The sequence below is a fragment of the Oryctolagus cuniculus genome, chromosome 3 (assembly GCF_964237555.1).
Source record: "Oryctolagus cuniculus chromosome 3, mOryCun1.1, whole genome shotgun sequence".
Classification (NCBI taxonomy): domain Eukaryota; kingdom Metazoa; phylum Chordata; class Mammalia; order Lagomorpha; family Leporidae; genus Oryctolagus; species Oryctolagus cuniculus.
In genome coordinates, this window is record NC_091434.1 from 127,290,268 (window position 1) to 127,301,311 (window position 11,044).

General features: G+C 38.5%; 1 long non-coding RNA gene across 1 annotated transcript; it reads left to right on the forward strand.

The window, feature by feature from the left end:
• Window positions 1-688: 688 nt before the first annotated feature.
• LOC138843050 (uncharacterized) lies at window positions 689-9,422 on the forward strand. The gene is made up of 3 exons (XR_007920470.2): window positions 689-897; window positions 6,597-7,170; window positions 9,100-9,422. It is a non-coding gene; the product is annotated as an uncharacterized lncRNA (long non-coding RNA).
• The last annotated feature ends 1,622 nt before the right edge of the window (window positions 9,423-11,044 follow it).

Here is an 11,044-nt window from a genome sequence, read left to right on the forward strand (position 1 = left end):
CTATAAAAAATGCTAAAATCTGCCTCTGTCAGAATTCTTAAGTCCTGTACTCCTAAGGTTGTAAAAATGCTTCTCATTGTCATCATAATTTGCAATACCCTGCTGATTAAGAGCGGGTTAGTACATCTTCACTGATCATTCATGCTTCTGTGAAAGCCCATGTTTCCCCTCATGTTCAAATGTCTTCCTTTGGTAGTCATCATATATTTTACATGCATGCTTATTTCTAACTTCTTCTAATACTGTCTAAATTCTTTATATATCTTGATTTTTCTTCTCAATGAGATGGAGAATGTAACAGAATTTTAGATAGCATTACAATCACTTTACTATTTTCCCACAAACTGCTCCCAGGTAAGTTGGCCTACCATCAATGTTTTGTGTTCCTCCAAATAGCTTGTTTCTTTTTTTAGCATCTTTAGTAAAATTGTCTATGTTCTTTGCTCATTTTTATTTCTTGCATTCGGATTCTTGAGATTCACATATATTCCATTGAAATGCTTCCTTTTGCTTAGAATTTCCAACAGGTTTTAGAATTTACAAGTGAACTCTCTTCATTTGTGAATATTTGGAAGTATTTTACCTAAGAAGCAGCCTGGCATCTATTGGTAATGGTAGTTGGCAGCCACCCTGGGTTGATATTATGATGTCACATCACAGATCACTGTGGGTCCTAGGCAACCACCCATCAGAATGCACAGGGGCCGTGACACAGCAGCTCTATGCAGCTACACCAGGGGAAGCTCTCTCAAGTTCTGTATCAGGGGGATCCAAGATCCTGATGGAGGAGCTACAAGTCAGAAAAGGCAGTAGTGACAAGAGTCTGAGACAGGCTGGAGCAGTCCCTGCCTGGCAGGAAGAGCCTTCATATCTGCCAAGAGAGTACGGCTATGCTAGGTAGGCCACAGGAACACTGCCCTTGTACATTTTATTGATCTAGCTCATTTCCATTGATGAGGTATATAATTTTACCACTAACCCTTTCACTCTTAGTGTTCTTCAGTCTCACTATGATGTGTCTGAGGGACAATGGTTTTTTCTCTTGCTTTGTGCTTTATAAGTGTTTCCATATGAGAACACATCTCTGTCAATTCTAGATTTCTCATCTATCAATGCGTTGAATATTGTGTCTATTTAATTTCATCCTTTCCTTCTGGAACTGTTATCAGATGTGTGTTGGTTCTTTAAGTGGATACTTTAAGCCCCTTTTCTTCTTTTATTTTATATCACCTGTAATACAGTATAGGTAAATGTTGACTACTGTTATCCTTCTTCCTAATTCTGTCTGGTCAAAGTCTTATTTCATCTATCAATGCATTTTATAATTTCAATAGTCTTTTTTTATTATTAAGGTTTTCAATGTCATCTTAATTTGCTATGATCCCTTACTTCTATTTATGGGTATTACTTCTGTCTTACTATTTGATGATTCCATAAATATCTATTTTAAAGTTATCTTCAAATTGCTCAATCACCTTCAGCTCTTCTTGATTTCATAGATAGCTCTTCTTTTCATGTTGAAAGTGTAATTAGCACAGAAGAGTAAGTGCCAACATTTTTTTAAAAAGTAAAAATATCCATAAATTACCCTTCATCTGAGAATTGGATAGTCACGACTTGTTGTTAAGGATGATTTGTTTTTAAGTATTTTCAAATTTCAGTAGTCTTTTCTATTGTTAAGATTTTCAATAGAATATTAATTTACTGTGATCTTTACTTGTATTTACAGATATTACTTCTGCCTTACTATTTGATGATTTCATAAATATCTATTTTAAAGTCACCTTGGAATTGCTCGATCACTTTCAGTTATCTTGATTTCATAGATAGCTCTTCTTTTAATGTGAAAATTCTAATTAGCACAGAAGACTAATTGCTAAATTTTTTTTAAAAAATACTAAAAATATCCATACATACTTTCATCTGAGAATTGGAGAAGTAGTCACGATTTGTTTTTAAAGATGGAGCATGCAAGCCGTGTTTCATGTAAACCATCTGAACACACACGGACAGTCATAAGCCTATCGCATCTAATGTGCATGCCAACAGAGGCAAGAGGATGGTGCAGCTACCAGCACCTCCTGCCTGCACCCCCTGCAGCAGCAGCCTCCCCAGCTCCTTTACTCCCTCCCATGGTCTATTCCCTGCACAGAAGGACTTTCAAAAATTTACTTTAGGCCCAACCCCTTCCTCATGTCATTGGCTTTTTACCACTGGTGATAAAAATCAAACACCTTAAAAAACTCTTTACCCATGCTAAGTGTTTTTGATATTTTAATTTGCAAATGGAGCATCTGATAATCTCATGAAAATGCAGATTCCCACTCAGCAGGCTGAGAGGAGGGGCCTGAGGTTTTGCATTTACAACAGACTCCCAGGGGACACTGAAGCCACCAGCACACTGTGAGGGGCTCAGTCCTACACAGTCTGGTCTTCACTTGACTCTCCTATCTCATTTCACAAAATTAGTAAGAAGAATCAAATTACATATATAGGAAAGCCAATTAGACTAACAGGAGACTTCTTAGCAAAAGCCCTAGAGTCCAGAAGAGAGTAGGATTCAAGGTCATAAAAGAAAAACTTCCAAACAAGGATATTATATCCAGCAAAGTTATCCTTTAGAAATGAAAGATATAAGTATTCCCTAGATGATCAAAAACTGAGAGAATTCACTGCCACCAGACCAGTCTTACAAGAAATTCTAAAGGGAGTCCAATATTAAAAGTCAAGCTCATGAAAATACGAGACATCACAAAATCCACTAATAGAGCTAGTAGAAACAGTATCTAACCAATAAAATGACAGGTGTCAATTCTTATGCAACAATACTAAAAAGACTGGGGCCAGCATTGTGGAATAACGAGTAAAGCTGCCACCTGAAACTCTGGCATCCTATATGAGTCCTGGATATTTCACTTCTGATACAGCTCCCAGCAGTGGAAGATGACCTAAGTGCTTGGGTCCCTGCACATGGGAGACCTAAAGGAAGTTCCTCCAGGTTCCTGCCTTTGGACTGACCCAGCTCCAGTTCACTGTTGGGCAATTTGGGAGTAAACCAGCAGATGGAAGATCTCATTCTCTCTCTCTGTCACTCCTTCTTTCTCTCTCTGCACCTATACCTTTCAAATAAATAAGTGAATATTTTAAAAATACTAAAAGGAACTAGATTAAAAGTATAAAAAGCTGTACTTTGGAAATTTATATTCATTAAATAGAAGTTTAAAAAAAAGCATAAAAAACCAAGACTTCACTACATGCTGTCCACAAGAAACTCACTTCACAAACAGAGATACTCACTGAAAATGAACAACCAGAAAGAGAGATATCAGGCAAATGGAAACCAAAAATGAGCAGGAGTGAAAAACTGTGTGTTAACAAACTGGAAAATCTCAGAGAAATGGGTAAATTCCTAGATACATATAATCCACCAAGGTTAGATGAAGAAGATAAAACACACTCATAACAAGCAATGCGATTGAAGCAATAATTAAAAGTCCTCCATCAAGGAAAAGTCCAGGACCTGATGGTTTTCTTACTGAAATATAGAAAACATTTAAAGAGAAACTAACTTAAACACTTTGCATATTATCTCAAAATATTGAACAGGATGGAAATTTGCCGGACTTTTTTTATGAGGACAGCATCACTCTGATATCAAAACCAAAGACATGACATGAAAAGAAAACTGTAGACCTGTATCCTTGATGAATACAGATGCCAAAGTTCTCAACAAAATACTGGCAAACTGAATCAAAAACCACATCAAAAAGATCATGCATCTCGATCAAGTGGAATTTTCCTGAGAAATGTGGTTCAACATTCATAAATCAATAAGCATCATAAATCACAGCAACAGAATGAAGAAAAATAATCATATGGTCATCGCAGTACATGCAGAGAAAGCGTTTGATAAGATTCAAAATCCTTTCAGGATTAAAATGCTTCACAAATTAGTTACAGAAGAAAATACTTCAAAATTATAAAAGCTATTTATGACAAATCAACAGTCAATATTATACTGAACAAGGAAAAGCTGAAAGCATTTCCTCTCAGATGTGGAACAAGATAAGAATGTTTCCTTTCAACACTCTTATTCAATATGTTACTAAAATTATTAGCAAGGACAATTAGGAAGGAGAAAGATGGGCATCAAAATTGGAAAGAAAGAAGTCAAAATATCTATATTTAGAGATGACATGATGTTGTGCATGAAAAAACCTAAACACTCCACGGAACATCTAACACCAAAAAGCTGTTAGAACTAATAAATCAATTCAGAAAATTTGCAGGTTGCAAAACTAACATACAAACATTGTAGCTTTTTTATACTCTAATTATGGACTCAACAAAATAGAAATCAAGAAAGAAATCCCATTCACAATAGCCATAAAAAGTAAAATATTAAGTGACAAATTTAACAAAAGAAGTGAAAGATCTCTGTAATGAAAGAAATCATCAAGCACACACACAAGAAATGGAAAGATATTCCTTGATCATGAATTGGAATTGCCAATATCATTGAAATGTTGATACAGCATAAAGCAATATACAGACTGCAACCCTATCAAAATACCAATGGCATTATTTACAGAAATAGAAAAACGATTCTAAAATTCATATGGAATCAAAAAAGATCAAGAATGGCTAAAATGATGCTGAGCAAAAATAACAACAAAACTAGCTGTAGGATATTGCATAATTTTATTTTTAAAAACTATAGTAGACTGGTTGCACATAAAGACACCTACAACATCTGTAAACCTAGTTTTCCCAGGGAAGGGATGTGAAGAAAGGCCTTCTTATTCCGAGTACAATTCCTAGTTCATCTATACAGATCTGTCTATTGCTAAGTCAATCTCCAGTAGAACCAAAACTTCGATGAGCCAAGAGGAAGTCACAACCTATTGCTGCTCTGTGTTCTGCTGCTGTTGCTTGCTCTTATATTCCAATCAGAGGGGACACATAGACAAATGGATGAACAGACTAGCTAGCTGTAGGAGATTGCAACTGGGACATTGGTGCCAAGGCAGACCTCACAGAAGAAATCATTTGAGTTGAGAACAGAATGATGCAGAGCAAGCCATACTCTAGCCTGCTGGGGAAGGTGTTCTCAGCAGAGGGAAAGGCACGTGAAGATGTCCTAATGAGGAAGGCCCATGACTGGAGGGAGGCTTGTGCACAAGATGAGGAATCCTACATTAGCAGTCAAGCATCTAAGCAGAATGGAGATCATGCGGGAATCGGTAGGTCTCTTAAAAATTATTTATTCGTTTGAAAGAATACACACAGGGAGTGACAGAGATTTTCCATCTGCTGCTTCATTCTCTAGATGGTTGTAACTGCCAGAGTTGGATCAGACCAAAGCCTGGAGCCAGGAGCTTTATCCCCATCTCCCACATTGATGGTGGGAGCACAAACATTTGGACCATCTTCCGGTGCTTTAACCAGGCCATCATCTGGGAACTAGATCAGATGGAGTAACTGCGACACAAACTGGCACCATATGGGATGCCAGTGTTGCTTGAGGTAGCTTTACCTGCTAAACCCCAACCCTAGCCCCAGGAATCTGCAGGTCTTACTAAGAAACTGATTTTATTTGAAGGACAGTAGGAAATCATTGCAGGAGTCCAAGTAGAGGAACTAAATGTCATGTATGTGTTTAAAGGCCTCATTTTGACTCAATGATAGGTAGTGAATGGATTGGGAAAAAAGGTAAAAGCTGTTCAAGCCTTGTGTAATGGACACAGAAACGCACTACCTAGACTTTACCTCTTAAACAGCCCTGCCTCGGGAGAGTGATGGTGGGGGAAGGGATGCAGAAGTGCTGGCTCTTTAAGGTTCTAAAGGACATAGAGCTGGTGAGGCCAAGAAACACCATTTGACTTATGGGTCGTATCCCTGCAGAAACCAGACAGTGCTACTACACATTGCTGTGGCCCAAATTGCAGCCACTAAGCCAAATGTGCCATCTCTACAATAGCCTGTTAGCATGGCTTCAGGTACACCTACATGGCCATTGATTTTGCAAATATACTCTACATCTGGAAGTAATTTATATTCACGAGGAATGAGCAACAGTAAACACTTCAAGTTTTGACCCAGATTTGTTAACTGCCCCCAACTTCTGTCGTAACAGTCCAAAGAGACCTGCAGCATCTAAACACCCCATCAATGCCATGTAACCCACCGTTCTTATGGCATAATGCTGATTGCAGTGAATGAGCAGGAAATCACTAGCAGGTCAGAAAGCTCCCTGAGCACATGCATTCTGAATGGAGGAGATAAATCCCCACAAGTTAATGACTGATAACTGAGAGTTTCCATGACCTACTGATTAATCCCACCCTTACTGAGAGGGCAGTGGTCCAACCCTCTGAGCCATCACAAAATAAATTAATACACAAGTCCACATTGTGTCTCTAAATAATCATCTTACAAGAGATCAAGAAAATGTCACTGGGACTCAGGAAATAAGAATCCTCTTTGCTAAAGAAAGCTTAACTGAGGAATTAGCAATTTAATTGAATTTTGAAGAACCCACAGGCATATTTTTTAAGTTAGCAGTTCGATTTTGTTGTTCAAAATTTGTTCCTCAGCTCTGAGTAAGAGTATAATTGATCCAAGACCACGGCTATCCAGATGTTGAAGAAGCCTCTTCAGAGCTCCTTGACTTGGGCAAAAGAAATGATCTATAACTTGGCATGAACAAGTGACCAAGAGTTATGCAGTGAGTGAGATCTTCTGACTCCATGTCTCATTCCTATTTGGATTTGATCCTAACATAAGTTGATTTCTTTCAGCTGTTTAAAAAAATCAGGCTCTTTTTTTTTCATGTTTGAAGATCAGAGGTGTTCAAATCATTGCATTTGAATAGTCGAGGATTAACTTCGATCTTGTGACAATCTAAAGGCAGAGTTGTGATCACGTCTGAGATGATCTGCAGGTATTAGGTAATCTAAAGCAGGTCGTCAGGTCAAACAATCCATATCCCTTCTGTACATCTTCGTGTGTTACTGTTTCTCTAGGTCTACATGGGGATTTCCATTTTCTAGTCTGCTGTCAGAAGGAAAAGATTCTTCTCTGATGTTTATCTCTACTGACTGCACTTTCAGAGAATAACTTCCAACTCAATACATAAGCTTCCCCTTCATAGCCAAAGCCTGACATGAAGTGAGTAGTGGTTATGAAGTTTATTAGCCGAAATGGGCTCCCTGAATAAAAAGTGGAACTGGCTGCAATTCAGACATCCTGAGATTCATAGGCAGAGGACCCATAATTGGGTTTCCCATTTCCACCTGCCATCTGGACACCCCTGGGTGACTCACATGTACTTAACCGAGACTGGGAAAATGCAGTCTTTGCCCTTCCTTCCTCCCCTACCTCATAGCCCAGTAGACACCAACTCTTAGCACAGGACCCCGCTTTTGTTCATCAGTTCTCTCTTCTTACTCATCCACATCACTTCCCATTGGTCCCTTCAGTAACCTGGCTTGTTTTCCTGCCTCTGCTCTCTCTTCTCTCTACCTCCAAGGTCACTGCCTTGTGTGTCATGTCCTGTCTGGAAATACTTAGATGGCTTCCTATCATGTCTAAAAGATGGAACCCCACCTGATTTCCTGCCTTGGCAACCCAAAGGTTTTGCCACTGGAACCCAAAACACTGGACAGTCTAAGGCGATTTTATTGACCAGCTGTCTCTGATCTGCCATGGCTGTGTGCCTTTCCTTATGGGAATGGGCAGTTCCTTCCCACTTTTCCCATGCACCCCAGCTTCCTGGAAGACTCTGGAATGGGAGGTCTCCCCACACCCACAAACAGGATCTGTGTGTGTGCCATTATCTAGAGCCCAGCACATTTCGCTGAGACTGAAGAGGCTTTCCTGACCAAACAGGAAACAGCTGGGATAGAGCAGCCAGCATGTCTGCATAAATACGCATGACCAAGTTAACAACAGAATGACCCCCACAGAACTCCCCTTGCTTGCATCTGCTCTGCTGTGACATCATGCTGATATAAGACAAGTGAACAATCGGAAATCTTAGGGCTTGATTCTACTACAGCAGGTCAATGTTTCTTGCCCAGGGTTAGGAGGTGAGCATTTAGAGGAACTTCCAGATCACCTCCCACCCTTCAGAGCAGACTAAACTTCCCTCTCTAACTCCACAATGTTTAAAAAATTTCCTTCATGAGAAAACAACAGGGAAAAAGCAAGAGACTGAGAAAAAACAGATCTCACACACTAGATTGCTTTCAGAATGGATTCCGATGTTTAAATAGCGCCAATAACAAGAATTTTAGGCCCTAGAATTCTGTGTTCATCCAAATGAAGTTATGAATGGAAAATAGAGACATTTTCAGAAATTTGAAGTCTCAAAAATGTCCCTTTTTCTAAAATGTATCCAAACCTAGGTAGTAAACCAAGAAAGGCTTGGATAGAATCTTAACCCAGAGAGGCCATGGACTCTGAACACAGAGAAAGATAAAAGGAGACCTGTTGTAGGGGTTGGGGGGTGGCCCTGCGGCAGAGCAGGTTAAGCTACTTGATGCCAGCATCCCACATCTGAGTGCGGGTTCAGTTCCCAGCTGCTCTGCTTCCACAGCTATTATTAAAAATAAAAAAAAAACATAACAAATGCTATTAAAGATGTGGAGAAAAAGGAACCTTTATATATGGTTAGTGAAAATGCAAATTAGTACAGCCATTATGAAAAACAATATGAAGGTCTCTCAAAAAACTAAAACTTTGGGCTGGGGTTTCAGGGTAGCAGGTGAAGCTACTGCCTGCAGGGCCAGAATCCTTTATGGGTACCAGTCTGTGTGCCAACTGCTCAATTTCTGATCCAGCTTCCTGTGAATGGCCTGGGAAAAGTAGCAGAAAGCCAGCCAAGAACCTGGGCCCCTGTCACCCACATGAGACCCAGATGAAGCTCCTAGCTTCAGCTCGGCTCAGCTCTGGCCATTGTGGTCAGTTGGGGAGTGACCAGCAGATGGAAAACCTCTTTCTCTATTTTTCTCTCTCCCTCTCCGTCTGTCTCTGTAACTCTTTCAAATAAACAAATCTTAAAAAAAAAAAAAAAAAAAAAAAAAAAATTCCCTTCAGCGGCTGGCGCTGTGGTATAAAGGATAAAGATAAAGATGCCACCTAGGAACCCAGCAGCTCCCTGTGAATGTGTCTAAGAAAGCAGCTGAAGATGGCCCAAGTGCTTTGGGCCCAGCCACCCATCGGGGAGACCCAGAAGAACTCTTGGCTCCTGGCTTCAGACCAGCCCAGCTCCAGCTGTTCCTGCCATTCGGGGAGTGAACCAACGGCTCTCTCCCTTTCTCTTTCTCTGTAATTTTGTCTTCAAAATTAAAAAAAAAAAAAAGTCCCTTTAAACGTAATTCAATTTTTTCAATATTAAAATACAAAAAATTAAACTACCAAATGTAAAAATAAGCCTTCAGAAACTGTAAATATTGATAATTCTTTAACATTTGCTGCCTTTTAAAATATTTTAAGCTGACATATATGAATTGTACATATTTATAGGATTCCATGTGAAGTTTTAATATATGTATATACTGATGTTGAATCAAGATAAATGTATTGTCTCAAATAATTTTCTTTATGTTGAAAACATTTAAAATTCTGTCTTTACCAATTGATTTATTTACTTGTTTTACAATATGAAGAGGACAGATTTAATATTGTTTATAAATACAATTCTAATAATATAAGGGTACGTCCCTTCTTCCTCCCCTTTCTTCTGGTTTATTTTTTAAGAGAAACATGCAGCACATTAATGTTATCTATAGTCATCCTGCTGTGTAATAGAACTCAGAACACCTTACCCCTTCCTAACTATAAGTTAATTCCTGTCAATCAAGCTTTCCACACTCTCCCGCCTCCCACCCTCTTCAGCCTCTGTGTAACCACTGCTCTCCCCATGAGGTCAACTTCTTCATATCCCCCAGGCAGATAATGGACACTTGTCTTTCTGGTCCTGGCTTACATTATTTAACCTACTGACCTCTACTTCCAACCACCTAACAGCAAAGGGCAAATATTTCATCCTTTTTTATGACTAAATAGTAGCCAAAGTTTTAAAATTAAGAAGATAATGTGTTAGAGGTAAATTCTAAGTTAGTGTCATCATGTATGTCATTCCTTTCCCCCGTCCTTCCCCATTGCTCAGCTATAGTGAGAAGCAACCTTACTCATGAATCCAACTCACTTTCTATCTGTATACAAACACACACACACACACACACACACACAGATTCACACCATACAGCAAACTTCCTAAGAAAAAAATATACTCAATGTTGGTTGAAACAATACATCATATTTACAAATGTAGTATTTTGAGTGCAGTGTTTTTAAATTATATGACACTATAGACATTCCACACCATATTCAAAATACTCCTTGAAATCAATACCTATGTGCTGTTTAGATGTGTTTCCTTTTATTTGTTACCTAGAACACTGTTTGTTAGTTATTTTAGAGATTATTCAGGAGGTCTATACTTTTACACTTTTCTATATTTACGAGTATTGCTGCAATAAGCATTTTAGTGTAGCTGTGCTGTATTTATTGTTAAAGAGTATATATAAAACACACTCATGTATATACGAGGAATATATATGTATATATTTATATATACATATATATAATATATTAAATATATTTTATATATTATATAATACATAATATATATATTTATATATAATATATAATAATATATATTTATATATAATATATAAAAATATATAATAAATATAAATATATAAAAAAATATATATAATATATATTTGGCCAGAGTATGGAGTATGGCATAGGGAGTTTAATTGCCACCGGCAACACCAGCATTCCATACAGGCATGGGTAATTGTCCCAGCTGCTCCACTTCCAATCCAGATCCCTGTTAATAGCCTGGAAAAGCAGCAGAAGATGTCCAAGTGCTTGAGACCCTGCCACTTGTGTGGGAGACCCTGAAGAATCTCTTGTCTGCTGACTAAGGCCTGGCCCAACCTTGGCCATTGCAGCCCTCTGGGGAACGAAC